Genomic DNA, 18,604 nt, shown 5'->3' with positions numbered 1-18,604 from the left:
ATAATTAATGATATATTAAAACAGACAAATGGTCTGGATGTGACAAAGTCACATTTTATTACCTAAAGAAACTACACCACATGATTAAAGTAATCACTGTAAAATTGCTTAAAAAGGGGAGGGAAAGAAACAGACACAACGAGGGGAAAATGACTAAAATAACAATTCTTAATGAAATCCCCACTTTACCCCCACCCCTAAGCCTAGCCTAAGTTGCCTTGTGGAAGGCCAGAAAAATATATGCTCACCACTTGCAATGCCAGCTCCATGCCCTGTGATCTTAAATCTTCACTGCCCAGAAGTGAAAACACCCCAGTGTTTAAAAGTAAACTGCTGGTGTTTAACTTCCACAGACAGACTCCACACTGTAGAAGGCACACGGAGGCAAGCCAGAGAGAGAGAGAGAGAGGCCTCCAAGAAGCTATCTCTATATACCCCAATTTTGGGGCCGAAATTTTCCCGCCCATATCCGGAGTTTTCTGGGCTAAAACAAAGGGATCCAAACCATCCCCTTGTCTGGGATGCATTTGAATAAAGTTGCCATTGTCTGTGATGGCTGTCGATAAAACTGCAGGAGTCTTGAATGTGTCTTTATTCTGGGGCCGAAATGTTCCCGCCCACATCCGGAGTTTTCTGGGCTAACAAAAGGGACACAACTGTCCCCATTGTCTAGTAATGGGTGATTCAAACCCATTCATTCTTAAACTGTTCCTTTCCTTAGTGTAAAAAGTCTCTTCCGTAGTTTAGGTGTGTTTCATTGTGTGTGATGGGTTTTGAATGGAGTTGGATTACTATGTAAACAGAAACCCATTCTCTTGTGGTCATTGAAACCGCAGTCAAGTGGTTTTAATCCCTTGTGCAAACATCCTTGTAAATAAACATCGATTGTCTCTGGAGGGAGGGGGAAACTCCCCTTTTGATTGACAGAATTTGACTGCCAACTTTGATCCTCCCCCTTTTCACAGACATAGACGAGCTGCTTCCAAGCCCCTTTGTCCTTGGCCATGCTTTTCTGATGGCCATTTTCATCCCTGGGCAATTTACCAAACTCAAGGGTACAATTTTTAATAAAAATGTACTGTCTTAAGGTGCGTGATTTTTTTACAAAGTTCTTTGATTCCGGTGTTGTCCAAGTGCTGCTTAGCTCACGGTCCCTTTAACGCAGCCTTTTGCGGTTCTGGGCATGTTTTAAAACATTGTCCAACCCAGAGAAAATTTAAATCACGCAAAGTCTTTGTCCACGATGTGGATTAATATTTCCCGATCTTCGGGGGCTGAGGGGATTTTGTGAACCCCTACATTAGACTCGATCAAACCCACAGACGCGATCCAACCCACAGACGCGATCCAACCCACAGACGCGATCCAACCCACAGACTCGATCCAACCCACAGACGCGATCCAACCCACAGACTCGATCCAACCCACAGACTCGATCCAACCCACAGACTCGATCCAACCCACAGACGCGATCCAACCCACAGACTCTATCCAACCCACAGACTCGATCCAACCCACAGACTCGATCCAACCCACAGACGCGATCCAACCCACAGACTCGATCCAACCCACAGACTCTATCCAACCCACAGACTCGATCCAACCCACAGACTCTATCCAACCCACAGACTCTATCCAACCCACAGACTCGATCCAACCCACAGACTCTATCCAACCCACAGACTCGATCCAACCCACAGACTCTTTCCAACCCACAGACTCGATCCAACCCACAGACTCGATCCAACCCACAGACTCTATCCAACCCACAGACGCGATCCAACCCACAGACTCTATCCAGTCCACAGTCTCTATCAGCTCCACATTCATTGTCCAACCCACAGACTCTATCCAACCCACAGACTCTATCCAACCCACAGACTCTATCCAACCCACAGACTCTATCCAACCCACAGACTCTATCCAACCCACAGACTCTATCCAACCCACAGACTCTATCCAACCGAGATACTCTATCCAATCCTCAGACTCTATCCAGTCCACAGTCTCTATCAGCTCCACATTCATTGTCCAACCCATAGATTCTAACCAAGCCACAGAGTTTGACCAGAGACGCTACCCAAATCAAAGACTCTACTTGGTCAACAGTCTCTATCCAGCCCAAAGAATCTATCCAGCTCTCAGACTCTATCCAGTTCACTGTCTTTATCAAGTCCACAGTCTCTATCCCGTCCACAGTCTCTATCCCGTCCACAGTCTCTATCCCGTCCACAGTCTCTATCCAGTCCACAAACTCTACCCAGTCCACAGACTCTAACCAGTCCACAGTCTCCATGCAATGCATAGAATCTATCCAAACCACAGAGTCTAACCAGTCCACAGACTCTAAAAATTCCACAATCTCTATTCAACCCATAGATACTATACAACCCATAAATACTATGCAATCCACAATCTCCATCCAGTCCACTGTCACTATCCAGTCCACAGTCTCCATCTAACCCATAAATTCTATCCAATCCACAGACTCTAACCAGTCCACTGTCTCTATCAAGTCCGCGGTCTCTATATAACCCATAGATTCAGTGCAACCCATAGACTCTATCCAGTCCACGGGCTCTATCCAGTCCACCGGCTCTACCCAGCCCACCGACTCTACCCAGCCCACCGGCTCTACCCAGCTCACGGGCTCTACCCAGCCCACCGACTCTACCCAGCCCACCGACTCTACCCAGCCCACCGGCTCTACCCAGCTCACCGACTCTACCCAGCCCACCGACTCTATCCAGCCCACCGGCTCTACCCAGCCCACCGGCTCTACCCAGCCCACCGGCTCTACCCAGCCCACCGACTGTACCCAGCCCACCGACTCTACCCAGCCCACAGACTCTACCCAGCCCACCGACTCTACCCAGCCCACCGACTCTACCCAGCCAACCGACTCTACCCAGCCCACCGACTCTACCCAGCCCACCGACTCTACCCAGCCCACCGGCTCTACCCAGCCCACCGGCTCTACCCAGCCCACCGGCTCTACCCAGCCCACCGGCTCTACCCAGCCCACCAACTCTACCCAGCCCACCGGCTCTATCCAGCCCACCGGCTCTATCCAGCCCACCGGCTCTATCCAGCCCACCGGCTCTACCCAGTCCACCGACTCTACCCAGCCCACCGACTCTACCCAGCCCACCGACTCTATCCAGCCCACCGGCTCTACCCAGCCCACCGACTCTATCCAGCCCACCGGCTCGACCCAGCCCACCGGCTCTACCCAGCCCACCGACTCTACCCAGCCCACCGGCTCTACCCAGCCCACCGGCTCTACCCAGCCCACCGGCTCTACCCAGCCCACCGACTCTACCCAGCCCACCGACTCTACCCAGCCCAGTGGCTCTACCCAGCCCACCGGCTCTACCCAGCCCACCGGCTCTACCCAGCCTACCGACTCTACCCAGCCCACCGGCTCTACCCAGCCCACCGACTCTACCCAGCCCACCGGCTCTACCCAGCCTACCGACTCTACCCAGCTCACCGGCTCTACCCAGCCCACCGACTCTACCCAGCCCACCGACTCTACCCAGCCCACCGGCTCTACCCAGCCCACCGGCTCTACCCAGCCCACCGGCTCTACCCAGCCCACCGGCTCTACCCAGCCCACCGGCTCTACCCAGCCCACCGGCTCTACCCAGCCCACCGGCTCTACCCAGCCCACCGACTCTACCCAGCCCACCGACTCTACCCAGCCCACCGACTCTACCCAGCTCACCGGCTCTACCCAGCCCACCGGCTCTACCCAGCCCACCGACTCTACCCAGCCCACCGACTCTACCCAGCCCACCGGCTCTACCCAGCCCACCGGCTCTACCCAGCCCACCGACACTACCCAGCCCACCGACTGTACCCAGCCAACCGACTCTACCCAGCCCACCGACTCTACCCATCCCACCGACTCTACCCAGCCCACCGACTGTACCCAGTCCACCGACTCTACCCAGTCCACCGACTCTATCCAGTCCACTGACTCTACCCAGCCCATTGGCTCTACCCAGTCCACCGACTCTATCCAGTCCACTGACTCTACCCAGTCCACAGACTCTATCCAGTCCACTGACTCTACCCAGTCCACAGACTCTATCCAGTCCACAGACTCTATCCAGTCCACAGACTCTATCCAAGCCAGACACTCTATCCAGGCCACAGGCTCTATCCAGGCCACAGACTCTATCCAGTCCACAGACTCTATCCAAGCCAGACACTCTATCCAGGCCACAGGCTCTATCCAGTCCACAGACTCTATCCAGGCCACAGGCTCTATCCAGGCCACAGACTCTATCCAGGCCACAGACTCTCTCCAGTCCACAGACTCTATCCAGGCCACAGACTCTATCCAGGCCACAGTCTCTATCCAGGCCACAGACTCTATCCAGGCCACAGACTCTCTCCAGTCCACAGACTCTATCCAGGCCACAGACTCTCTCCAGTCCACAATCTCTCTCCAGTCCACAGACTCTCTCCAGTCCACAATCTCTCTCCAGTCCACAGACTCTGCCCAACACACAGACTCTGCCCAACACACAGACTCTGCCCAACACACAGACTCTGTCCAACACACAGAATGTACACAATCCACAGACTTTGATCATAGACACTACCAAAACTTTAGACTCTACCTCATCCAGTCTCCATCCAGCCCAAAGTCTCTATCCAACCCACAGACTCTATGCATTTCAAAGACTCCATCCAGTCCACAGTCTCTATCCAGTCCACCGACTCTATCCAGTCCACAGTCTCTATCCAGTCCATCGACTCTATCCAGTCCACCGACTCTATCCAGTCCACAGTCTCTATCCAGTCCACAGTCTCTATCCAGTCCACAGTCTCCATCCAGTCCATCGACTCTTTCCAGTCCACCGACTCTATCCAGTCCACAGTCTCTATCCAGTCCACCGACTCTTTCCAGTCAATCGAATCTATCCAGTCCACCGACTCTATCCAGTCCACAGTCTCCATCCAGTCCACATTCTCCATCCAGTCCACCGACTCTATCCAGTCCACCGACTGTATCCAGTCCACCGACTCTATCCAGTCCGTAGTCTCTATCCAGTCCGTAGTCTCTATCCAGTCCGTAGTCTCTATGCAACCCACAAACTGTATCAATCCAGTCAACAGTCTCTGTCCAACCCAAAGATCCAATCCAGTCCTCAGCCTTTACCCAGTCCACAGTCTCTATACAGTCCTCTGCCCAACACACCGACTCTGCCCAACACACCGACTCTGCCCAACACACCGACTCTGCCCAACACACCGACTCTGCCCAACACACAGACTCTGACCATAGACTCCACCCAAACCATTGACTCTAACTGGTCCACAGTCTCTATGCAGACCAAGGACTCTATACAATCCACAGATGCTATCCAGTTCACAGAGTCATTCCAATCGGCAGACGCTCTCCAGTCCACAGTCTCTATATAGTCCACAGTCTCTGTCTAACACAAACATTCTATCAAACCCACAGAATCTATCCAACACACGGATACTGTCCAACACATGGAATCTGCCCAATACACTGACTCTACCCAACACACAAACACTGCCCAACACACAGACTCTGTCCAACACACAGAATGTACACAATCCACAGACTTTGATCATAGACACTACCAAAACATTAGACTCTACCTGGCCCAGTCTCCATCCAGCCCAAAGTCTCTATCCAACCCACAGACTCTATGCATTTCAAAGACTCTATCCAGTCCACAGTCTCTATCCAGTCCACAGTCTCTACCCAGCCCACCGGCTCTACACAGCCCACCGGCTCTACCCAGCCCACCGGCTCTACCCAGCCCACCGGCTCTACCCAGCCCACCGACTCTACCCAGCCCACCGACTCTACCCAGCCCACCGACTCTACCCAGCTCACCGGCTCTACCCAGCCCACCGGCTCTACCCAGCCCACCGACTCTACCCAGCCCACCGGCTCTACCCAGCCCACCGGCTCTACCCAGCCCACCGGCTCTACCCAGCCCACCGGCTCTACCCAGCCCACCGACTCTACCCAGCCCACCGACTGTACCCAGCCCACCGACTCTACCCAGCCCACCGACTCTACCCAGCCCACCGACTCTACCCAGCCCACCGACTCTACCCAGTCCACCGACTCTACCCAGTCCACCGACTCTATCCAGTCCACTGACTCTACCCAGTCCACAGACTCTATCCAGTCCACCGACTCTACCCAGTCCACCGACTCTATCCAGTCCACTGACTCTACCCAGCCCACCGGCTCTACCCAGTCCACCGACTCTATCCAGTCCACTGACTCTACCCAGTCCACAGACTCTATCCAGTCCACTGACTCTACCCAGTCCACAGACTCTATCCAGTCCACAGACTCTATCCAGTCCACAGACTCTATCCAAGCCAGACACTCTATCCAGGCCACAGGCTCTATCCAGGCCACAGACTCTATCCAGTCCACAGACTCTATCCAAGCCAGACACTCTATCCAGGCCACAGGCTCTATCCAGTCCACAGTCTCTATATAGTCCACAGTCTCTGTCTAACACAAACATTCTATCAAACCCACAGAATCTATCCAACACACGGATACTGTCCAACACACGGAATCTGCCCAATACACTGACTCTACCCAACACACAAACACTGCCCAACACACAGACTCTGTCCAACACACAGAATGTACACAATCCACAGACTTTGATCATAGACACTACCAAAACATTAGACTCTACCTGGCCCAGTCTCCATCCAGCCCAAAGTCTCTATCCAACCCACAGACTCTATCCAGACCACAGTCCCATGCAGTCCACAGACTCTAACAATTCCACAATCTCTATTCAACCCATCGATACTATCCAACCCATAGACACTATCCGTCCATATTCTCTATCCAGTCCACAGACTCTATCCAGTCCACCGTCTCTATCCAGTCCCATCTCTATCCCGTCCACAGTCTCTATCCAACCCGTAAATTCTATGCAATCCACAGACTCTAACCAGTCCAATGTCTCTATCCAGTCCACGGTCTCTGACGTAAGAAAACTGCCATGCACTTGGTCTAAACATTAAACAAAGCTATAATCAACTGTTTCACAACATGGAGGTCTAGTTCTGTCCTTCACTTGTTCCTGTTAAGAAAGTCCTGCGCAAGCTGGGCCCGTGCCCGAGTATTTATTCTCTCCCCATACAGCGCCGCCCATAGGCCGCTATGTATTATTTCATAACTCTTTCTGTCAGGAATTACTGATTCATGTCAGTCTCTATCCAACCCCTGGATTCTATCCAGTCCACAGGCTCTAACCAGTCCACAGTCTCAATCCAGTCCACAGACTCTATGCAGTCCACAGACACTATGCAACACAAAGATTCTATCCAACCCACAGACTCTAACCAGTCCACAGACTCTAGCCAGTCCACAGTCTCCATCCAACCCACAGTCTTATCCAGTTCACAAATTATATCCAGTCCACAGACTCTGTCCAGTCCACAGACTCTATACAGTCAACAGTCGCTGTCCAACCCACAGAATCTACACAGTCCACAGATTCTATCGAACCCACAGACCCTATTCAGTCCACAGACGCTATACAGTCCACAGTCTCTATCCAGCCCCCAGTCTCTATCCAGTCCACAATTTCTATCCAACCCACAGACTCTATCCAGTCCACAGTCTCTCTCCAGTCCACAGTCTCTATCCAGTCCACCATCTCTACCCAACCAATAGATACTGTCCATTCCACACCTGTACCCGGTCGACTGTCTCTAAGTAGTCCACAGTCTATACCCAACCCATGGATTCTATCCAGTCCACAGTCTCTATCCAACCCACAGACACTATACAGCGCATAGACTCTATCCAACCAATTTGTTCAATTCAACCCATAGACTCTATCCAGCCCACAGACTCTATTCAGTGCACAGTATCAATCTAGTCCACAGTCTCTATCCATTCTGCAGTCTCTGTCCAAACCGTAGTTTCTATCCAAGCCACAAACTCTATCCAAGCCACAGACTCTATCCAACCCACAGACACTGTCCAACACAGAGACTCTGCCCAACACACAGAATCTGCCTGAAACACAGACTTTGTCCATCACACAGAAAGTACACAATCCACAGACATTGACGATAGATGCTACACAAACCTTAGACACTGGCTGATCCACAGTCTCTATCCAGCCCAAAGACTCTATCAACCCACAGACTCTATCCAGTTTACAGTCCCTATCGAGTCCACAGTCTCTATCCAGTCCACAGTCTCTATCCAGTCCACAGACTCCATCCAGTCCACAGTCTCTATCCAATCCACAGACTCTACCCAACCAACAGATTCTGACCACCGACACTACCCAAACCATAGACTCTAGTTAGAGCACAATCTCTATCCAGTCCACAGACTCTACCCAACCCACAGACTCTGCCCAACTCGCAAACTCTGCCCAACAGACAGATTGCCCAACACACAGACTCTGCCCAACACACAGACTCTGCCCAACACACAGACTCTGCCCAATACACAGACTCTGCCCAACACACAGACTCTGCCCAAACGACAGACTCTGACCATAGACTCTACCCGAATCATTGACTCTAACTGGTCCACAGTCTCTATGCAGCCACAAGACTCTATACAATCCACAGACGCTATCCAGTTCACAGACTCTATCCAGTCGACAGACGCTATCCAGTCCACAGTCTCTATCTAGTCCACAGTCTCTCTCTAACCCATACATTCTATCCAACCCACAGAATCTATACAACACACGGATTCTGTCCAACAAACGGAATCTGCCCAATACACTGACTCTACCCAACACACAGACACTGCCCAACACACAGACTCTGTCCAACACACAGAATGTACACAATCCACAGACTTTGACCATAGACGCTACTAAAACCTTTGACTCTACCTGGTCCACAGTCTCTATCCAGCCCAAAGACTCTATCCAACCCACAGACTCTATGCAGTTCACAGACTCTCTCCAGTCCACTGAGTCTATCCAGTCCACAGTATCTATCCAGTCAACAGTCTCTGCCCAACCCAACGATCCAATACAGTCAACAGACTCTTTCCAGTCGACAGGCTTTACACAGACCACAGTCTCTATCTAGTACAGAGTCTCTATACAGTCCACAATCTCATTCCCATCCACAGACTCTATCCAGTCCACAGACTTGATCCAGTCCAAAGTCTCTATCCAGTCCACAGTATCTATCCAGTCCAAACTCTCTATCCAGTCCACAGTCTCTATCCAAAACACAGATTCTACACAACACACATACTCTATTCAGTCAACAGTCTCTATCCAGTCCACAGTCTCTATCCAACCCACAGACCCAGCCCAACCCACAGACTCTATCCAGTCCAGAGACTCTATCCAGTCCACAGTTTCTATCCAATCCACAGTCTCTATCCAGTCCACAATCTCTGTCCAGTCTACAGTCTCTGTCCAATGCATAGATTCAATCCAGTCGACAGTCTCTATCCAATCCACAGTCTCTATCTAGTCCACAGACTCTATCCAACCAACAGTCTCTGTCCAGTCCACAGGCTCTATCCAACCCACAGATTCTACACAACACACAGACTCTGCCCAATGCACAGACTATATCCAGTCTACAGTCTCTATGCAGTCCACAGACTCTATCCTACCTACACAATCTATCCAACCCACAAACTCTATCCAGTGCACCGTCTCTATCCAACACACAGGCTCTATCCAGTCCACAGTCACATTTCAATCCACAAACTCTATCCAACCCACAGATGCTATCCAACCAACAGACTCTACCAACCAAAAGACAATGATCAACACAAGGACTCTGCCCAACGCCCACTCTGCCCAACCCACAGACATTATCCAGTCCACAGACTCTGACCATAGACGCTGCACAAACCATTGACTGTACCTGGTCCACAGTGTCTATCCAACCCAATGATTCTACCCAACACACAGACTCTGCCTAACACACAGACTCTGTCCAACCCACTGACTCTGCCCAACCCACAGACTCTATTCAGTCCACAGACTCTATACAGTCCACAGACTCTATCCAGTCCACAGTCTCTGTCCAACCCATAGATTCTATCCAACCCACAGACTCTATCCAACCCACGGAGTCTGTCCAACACACGAACACTGCCCAGCACACAGACTCTGCCTACATACAGACCCTGTCCAACACACTGACTGTACACAAACCACAGACTCTATCCAGTCCTCAGACTCTATCCAGTCCACAGTCTCTATCCAACCCAAAAATTCTACACAACACACATACTCTATCCAGTCAACAGTCTCTACCCCGTCCACAGTCTCTATCCAACCCACAGACCCTGCCCAACCCACAGATTCTGTACAACCCATAGATTCAATCCAGTCCACAGACTCTATCCAGTCCACAGTGTGTATCCAATCCACAGTCTCTATCTAGTTCAGAGTCTCTATCTGGTCCACAGTCTCTATCCAGTCCACAGTCTCTATCCAGTACATAGCCTCTATTCAGTGCACTGACTGCCCAGCACACAGACTCTGTCCAACACACTGTCTCTGCAAAACCCACAGACACTACCCATTAAACAGACTCTGTCCAACACACAGACTCTATCCAGTCCACAGGCTCTATCCAGTACACAAACACGATCCATCCCACATATTCTACACAACACACAGACTCTGCCCAACAAACAGACTTTGCCCAACACACAGATTCTGCCCAACACACAGACACAGCCCACACATAGACTCTGCCCAACACACAGACTCTGCACAACCCAAAGGCTATATCCAGTCCACAGACTCTTTCCAGTGGACAGACACTATCCTTTTCCCACTCCATAGTGGAGGGGGGCATCCTTTACCTGGTTTACAGTAATTTACCTTCCTATACCTGGTTTAAGGTAATTCACCTGGTCAGGCAGCTTTTTGCTGCTGCACTCTGACCAATCCCAATCAGCGGTTTCGAATCGCTAAACCCACCCTTCCAGTTCTGACTGGAGGAACTTATATTTAATGATATATTAAAACGGACAAATGGTCTGGATGTGAGAAAGTCAAATTTTATTACCTAAAGAAACTACACCACATGATTAAAGTAATCACTGTAAAATTGCTTAAATAGGGGAGGAAAAAACGGACACAACGAGGGAAAAATGACTAAAATAACAATTCTTAACGAAATACCCACTTTAGCCCCACCCCTAAGCCTACCCTAAGTTGTCTTGTGGAAGGCAAGAAAAATATATGCTCACCACTTGCAATGCTAGCTCCGTGGCCTGCGATCTTAGATCTTCACTGCCCAGAAGGAAAAACACCCCAGTGTTTAAAAGTAAACTGCTGGTGTTTAACTTCCACAGACAGACTCCACGCTGTAGAAAGCACACGGAGGCAAGCCAGAGAGAGAGAGAGAGAGGCCTCTGAGAAGCTATCTCTATATACCCCAATTTTGGGGCCGAAATGTTCTCGCCCACATCCGGAGTTTTCTCGGCTAAAACAAAGGGATCCAAACCATCCCCTTGTCTGAGATGGGTTTGAATAAAGTTGGCATTGTCTGTGATGGCTGTCGATAAAACTGCAGGGGTTTTGAATCTGTCTTTATTCTGGGGCCAAAATGCTCCCTCCCATATCCGGCATTTTCTGGGCTAACAAAAGGGACACAACTGTCCCCATTGTCTAGTAATGGGTGATTCAAACCCATTCATTCTTAAACTGTTCCTTTTCTTAGTCTAAATAGTCTCTTCCGTAGTTTAGGTGTGTTTCATTGTGTATGATGGTTTTTGAATGGAGTTGGATTACTATGTAAACAGAAACCCATTCTCTTGTGGTCATTGAAACCGCAGTCAAGTGGTTTTAATCCCTTGTGCAAGCATCCTTGTAAATAAACATCGATTGTCTCTGGAGGGAGGGGGAAACTCCCCTTTTGATTGACAGAATTTGACTACCAACTTTGATCCTCCCCCTTTTCACAGACATACACGAGCTGCTTCCAAGCCCCTTTGTCCTTGGACATTCTTTTCTGATGGCCATTTTCATCCCTGGGCAATTTACCAAACTCAAGGGTACAATTTTTAATAAAAATGTACTGTCTTAATGTGTGCGATTTTTTTACAAAGTTCTTTGATTCCGGTGTTGTCCAAGTGCTGCTTAGCTCACGGGCCCTTTAACGCAGCCTTTTGCGGTTCTGGGCATGTTTTATAACATTGTCCAACCCAGAGACAATTTAAATCACGCAATGTCTTTGTCCACGATGTGGATTAATATTTCCCGATCTTCGGGGGCTATGGGGATTTTGTGAACCCCTACATACCCCCCTTGGATACTTCCAACTTGCTTGTAGTATCCTTTTGAAGAAGTGAGCAAAATTTTCTGACCCCTCACAAACAACCATCCCCTTTATTTACCTGTAGCTACCTTTCAAAAATCAAAATCAAATCAACTTTTATTGTCATTGTTAGTGCACAAGTGCAGTACAATGAAATGTAGGCTTGCGGCTCCCGAGAGTGTACAATTTGGATTAGGACACTTAAACATTTCAACATACATTTGTACATATATATTAGCATAAATATGACCATAATAAAGTGCATCGGCAGATGTGCAGGCTTTAGTGTTTATTTGTGGAGTTCAGTAGGATGACAGCCCTGGGAAAGAAGCTGTTCCTAAATCTGGTCGTACGGGTGCGAATGCATCTGTAGCATCTTCCAGATGGTAGGAGGGCGAACAGACTGTGGCTGGGGTGGGTAGGGTCTTTGATGATGGTCCGTGCCCTCCGTAGGCAGCGTTTCTGATATATATGTTCTATCACTATCACTGATCCCCCGACCCATCTATTTCCCTCCAATCCGAGAAAGAACCGTGGTACGGTAGGCATCTACAGATATATCAACTACAAAATGTTACAATAAGGGATCTCATACCCCTGCACCACTTGTTACATTATAACATTTTACAAAATGTTGCAATCTTGGTTATACAATGTAATCAAAATGATGCCAAGCACGGAGAGGGCCCTACGCATCTGCACCACTTGGAACTGTAAAACAAAATACAAAAATCTCCATTAAACATTTGAAACAAAATGCTGAAATAAACCCCGACCATCACGTGCCAATAATGGGTCGCGAAATTCGAGTGGGTATTGCTCCTCCCACCCGGGCAGTAAATGTTCCTTCCACCCCCTCTTTAGTGGTCTTAAACTTTTAAAACATACAGAATGGTTTTTACAGAACAGTCTGCTCCACCAGCCCCAAGCCGTTCCCTTGTCCCTTTGTGGAGGCAGGGTACCCCTCATGTTTCACAGACCGAGACCGAGGAGTATGGGATCGCGACTCCCAGTCCCTCACCCTCCCGTCTGCCCTTGACTGGCTGGAGAAAATGATGGGTGCCTTTGTGGCAGCTCTCACTGGCCCCACACTCAAACTTGGATCGCAGATCCGGCCACCCACTCATCCTTCCCAGCCACACTTACACTCTAACTTTCCCCGAACACACTCACGTGACTCTTGGATCTCCCCCTCCCCTTTACAATCTTTCCCAGGCCATCAGCACCCACTCCCGGGGAACGCATCCCTATCTGACAAGGCGCCCGCACTTCCCCACCATGACTGCTCAATAGCGAGGTCTCCCGCAAGTGAAATTCAGTCAGGATAGTGCTGGGTTTGGGCCATGTCCCACCCAGCTGGGGCCATCTCTTCTGCGTAGGATGAGTAAGCAGGTTCCTCCGGACCCTGTCCGGTTTCTCCCGAAGGTCGCTGCGGGGTCTCCTCCTGGATTTGTCCAGTGGCAAGGCGATCCCCAACATTCTGTATCCATATCTTCATTCGATGCCCAGCTCGGGCTCGGCGAACAGGGCTGCTCTTTTGGCCACTCTCCTGCAAAAAAACTTAAAAGGACATGCAGCCAGGTCTCTCACTGACCGGCTGCCTTAGGTGGAGACATGGTCGGGTCCCTCGACCTTGGACCAAAATACAAGCATTTGGCACACTTATAAACTTAAACTTTAAACTTAAACTCAAAACTACTAGTTATTTCAAAATTTAAAATTCAAACACCTTAAAAGCAAGCTATAAACATTGGTTACCTAACACAAAGCTATAATACGAATGCCGCCTGTCTCCGGATGGCCAGGCTAATCTCTGGTGTCACTGTCGCAGATTACTGCTGCCTGCAGCGGAGCTGGACTGCCTCCTGCTTCTGGTCCCTGGCAGCTTATGGCTGCTGATTGGGGACCTCTGCCCTTTGGCTTCTCCCTGGTTCGGGAGTCCGCCCTACTCCACTGTAAAGTGGGTGACCATCTTATCTCGGGCTTGCAGACCCGCTGAGACCTTCTGAGGGGCGTCTCTGTGGGGGATACTTTGGCTGACGGACCCTGAGCCTGGGTCACAGCCCTAGCTGGCTGGGAACCTTCTCCCCCTGATGCAAGCAGCTCGCACTGTATAATATACCTGGCAGCCTGCCGGTACTCCGGGTTTGTCTCCTTTTCCCAACCCACTTCTGTACTGGGGGAAGGTATCCCCTCACCACCCGCTGCTGGTGGCTGAAAATCTTCCTCTCAAGGTCCAAAACCTGTTACCAGCTCCTTCCTTATGTCCACTGCAAGAGGAATTGCTATCCCTTCCTCCCCAGAGTCCCACACCATAGGGGGAACCACTCTAGAAGCTTGTCCCTTTAAGCAGGTGACTGCGCCTGCATGAACCTCCTCCCCGGAGTCCCCCAGCAGAGGCTGTGAAACCACTGTATTCAAACAGGCGTCTGCACCTGCACGGGAAAACTGAGGAGGAGTCGCTGGGGTCACAGGCTGGGGAATTGCGCCTGTGTGTACCTCCTCCCCAGAGTCCCGCGGCAGAGGTTGTGAAAACTCTGTCTTCAAACAGGCAACTGCGCCTGCACAGGAAAACTGAAGAGGAGCCTCTGGGGCCATGGGCAGGGGAACCGTGCCTGCGTGAACCCAGTGTTGGGAAACCTCTCCCCTCAGGCGCACGACTGCGCCTGCACGAACCTGGTGTTGGGAAACCTCTCCCCTCAGGCGCGCGACTGCGCCTGCGCGAACCTCCTCCCCAGGGTCGCCCGGCAGAGGCTGTGAAACTTCTGTATTCAAACAGGCATCTGCACCTGCGCAGGAAAACTGAAGAGGAGTCGCTGGGGTCACAGGCTGGGGAACTGCGCCTGCGCGAACCCTGTGTTGGGAAACCTCTCCTCTCAGGTGCGCGACTGCACCTGCGTGAACCTGGTGTTGGGAAAGCTCTCCCCTCAGGCGCGCGACTGCGCCTGCGTGAACCTCCTCCCCAGAGTCCCCCAGCAGAGGCTGTGAAACCTCTGTATTCAAACAGGCATCTGCGCCTGTGCAGGAAAACGGAAGAGTCGTCGCTGGGGTCACAGGCTGGGGAACAGCGCCTGCGCGAACCCTGTGTTGGGAAACCTCTCCCCTCAGGCGCGCGACTGCGCCTGCGCGAACCTGGTGTTGGGAAACCTTTCCCCTCAGGCGCGCGACTGCGCCTGCGCGAACCTGGTGTTGGGAAACCTTTCCCCTCAGGCGCGCGACTGCACCTGCGCGAACCTGGTGTTGGGAAACCTTTCCCCTCAGGCGCGCGACTGCACCTGCGCGAACCTGGTGTTGGGAAACCTCTTCCCCTCATGCGCGCGACTGCACCTGCGTGAACCTCTTGTTCAAAAGACTGGGGAATCCCTGTCTCCAGACCAGTGACTGCGCATGCGTGGGCAGTCTCTTCACAGGGCGGCTCCTCCCTGGAGCCCCCCAAGTGATTTTCTGTGAATGAACTCGCAGCAGCCTGCAGATTTCTACTCTCAGGCTGCTGTTTCTCTGTTTCTGAACTAGATAACTGGTTCAAATTCAAACTTTGGCCAAAACTTAGGTCCCACTGGGGATGGGAAGTGTCCCAATTGGTGGGCCGGACAACTTTTCCCTTGAAAAAAGCCACAGTGCCTGTCTTTGCAGCCTGTGAACTAAAACTTGTATGGTCAGATTTATACAATTTACATTGGTTGGCGTGGAACCACTTTGAGCACCGGGGGAGTTTTACTGCATAGACCATGGGGCTGGCCCTATCAACTATACTATAGGGTCCCATGTAGAGTGGGTCTAAACTTCACACCTGGGCATAGTTTCTTACCATCACTAGGTCTCCTATCTCCCACTGGTGGGTCTTGCTCTCCAGTCATTGTGGGGAGGCAGAGGTGGGCGAGGGGGCTGCAGCACCATTGATGGCTGCTACCTTTCCCTGATTGGCCCTGAGGAAAGATTTTATCGACTCCATGATGGACTCGACTGTATCGGGAGGAGTTTTTGTCTCTGCCATCTGAGTTGGAGCTGCGGGGGCTCCGACTTTATCGTCTCTCCCAGGCTTTTTACAATCCCTGCACCAGTGGCCATCCTCCCCACACCTGTAACAAGTGACCTTGTTCTGGGAGGGACAGCTCCCCTCCTGGTGCCACTCTTTCTTGTATTGAGCCCCAGGTTTAACCTCGTGGACCTTACCCTTTTGCTGGGGGTCCCACTATTCCTACCGTTCCTATATGCTACCGTGAGCTGCCGGATTACAGTCTCTTCGGTTGCTAGGGTGTCTCGGTGGTCAAACCAAGTATCAGCCTTTGCTTTTATCTGGGGCAGGCAATTAGACACCAGGCAACGAAGCCATTCGGTCCACTGCTGCGGGTTCAGGTGTGCCCTATTTTGTCCCCCTGTACACGCACTGTTGTAGACTGGCCACAGCCTGTCTGCAAATGCCTGTGGGGTCTCCCCTTTCTTCTGCAGTGCTTTCCCTATGCGATCGAACGGATTGCTGTCGTTCGCACCAATGGCTTCCAGTATTTCCTCCTTTAGGTCCTCAAAACCCTTCTGCCCTCTCTTAGCCTTGTCTGAAAGGGTCTGATAGAGCTTACTATCTACAGAGAAAAGCAACATTTTGGCTTTCTCTTCGTCATCACAGCCGTTAACACAGGCTGCCTGTTCTATCCCTTGGAATTGCACTGAGGGGTCTCCCTTTTCGGAGAGCAGGGAAATATGTTTCACCAGGCCTCTGAGCTGTTGGGTATCATAGGTTACCAGATAGGTATGCTGAACAGCCCCTGGGTCATTATCGTTCACGGGCGGACCGTACCTCCGTTGTCGGAGGGGGTACACTGGTCCTGGTCCCTGCCTGCCTAGCGGGACCTGCTGGCATTCTCCTACCACACCATTGTCCATCCTTTCTTGCTGCCAGAGCTCCTCAAAACTCAGAGCTGTGGGCTGCGGTCTTGGGATCTCTAATTCCCTGGCCAGCTCTGTCCTGGGTGCTGCCTGTGGGGCGGTTTGGTTTGGGCGGCTGGTACTGTCCGACGGACTTCCCTTCGAACTTACGAGACATACCATCCCTTTAGTCCTTAATAACTCCATACCCAAGCTCTCTATCTTTCTGTTACATGGGGTATGATCTGCTCCACTAAACCTTTGGTCGCAGGCCAGCTTATAAGCTGCTTTTACCTCCCTAACCATTTCCTCCTGCTCTGTTACTTTTAAGGTGAGGCGGGCATTCTCTTCCCGCAGTCTCATCTCGTTACTCTTAGCTTCTGTAATTTGGCACTTTAGGAACTCTATCTTGTGCCTCGCATGGCTTTTGCCCTCACTAGCTTCTTGGGTGAGGTGTGCGTTTTCCTCCTGTAGCCTCATCTCACTGTCCCTAGCCTCTGTGACTTCCTGCACAAGGTGCTCTATCTCTGCTGGCATTTCGTGACCTCTAGTGTGAGGCGTGCATTTTCATCCCGCATCCTCATCCCATTATCTCTGGCCTCATTCACCTCTCTTATGAGGCGTTCTACCTCCGTCTGGCATTTTCCAAACTCTGACTCCCGATTCTTGGCCTCTTTAACCTCCTCCCGCACCCTCATCTCACCCATCTTAACCCAGCCACCTATACCATAATAGGTCAGCTTACACACTGCCGCTAACTTCTGCAGGGCTACCCACAGACTAAAAGCAAGTCAAGCAAGAGCTGATGCTTTCTCCAGATCCAGACCACTAATCATATCAAAAACTGCCTCCAGTCCTGCCGCGGTCGCCAATTTGTAGGGGGCATCCTTTACCTGGTTTACGGTAATTTACCTTCCTTTACCTGGTTTATGGTAATTCACCTGGTCAGGCAGCTTTTTGCTGCTGCACTCTGACCAATCCCAATCAGCGGTTCGAATCGCTAAACCCACCCTTCCAGTTCTGGCTGGAGGAACTTATAATTAATGATATATTAAAACAGACAAATGGTCTGGATGTGACAAAGTCACATTTTATTACCTAAAGAAACTACACCACATGATTAAAGTAATCACTGTAAAATTGCTTAAAAAGGGGAGGGAAAGAAACAGACACAACGAGGGGAAAATGACTAAAATAACAATTCTTAATGAAATCCCCACTTTACCCCCACCCCTAAGCCTAGCCTAAGTTGCCTTGTGGAAGGCCAGAAAAATATATGCTCACCACTTGCAATGCCAGCTCCATGCCCTGTGATCTTAAATCTTCACTGCCCAGAAGTGAAAACACCCCAGTGTTTAAAAGTAAACTGCTGGTGTTTAACTTCCACAGACAGACTCCACACTGTAGAAGGCACACGGAGGCAAGCCAGAGA

The 18,604-nt window shown here is 50.9% G+C and overlaps 1 protein-coding gene across 1 annotated transcript in view; it reads left to right on the top strand.

The window, feature by feature from the left end:
• The window catches only part of LOC147108474 (myosin light chain kinase 2, skeletal/cardiac muscle-like), a 949,466-nt gene that overhangs the window by 326,489 nt on the left and 604,373 nt on the right, over positions 1-18,604 (top strand). The window lies entirely within an intron of this gene.

Source organism: Somniosus microcephalus, chromosome 13, assembly GCF_052327205.1.
Source record: "Somniosus microcephalus isolate GS21.2 chromosome 13, FLI_Smic_1.0, whole genome shotgun sequence".
Lineage (NCBI taxonomy): Eukaryota > Metazoa > Chordata > Chondrichthyes > Squaliformes > Somniosidae > Somniosus > Somniosus microcephalus.
This window is presented reverse-complemented; position numbering and strand designations above follow the sequence as displayed.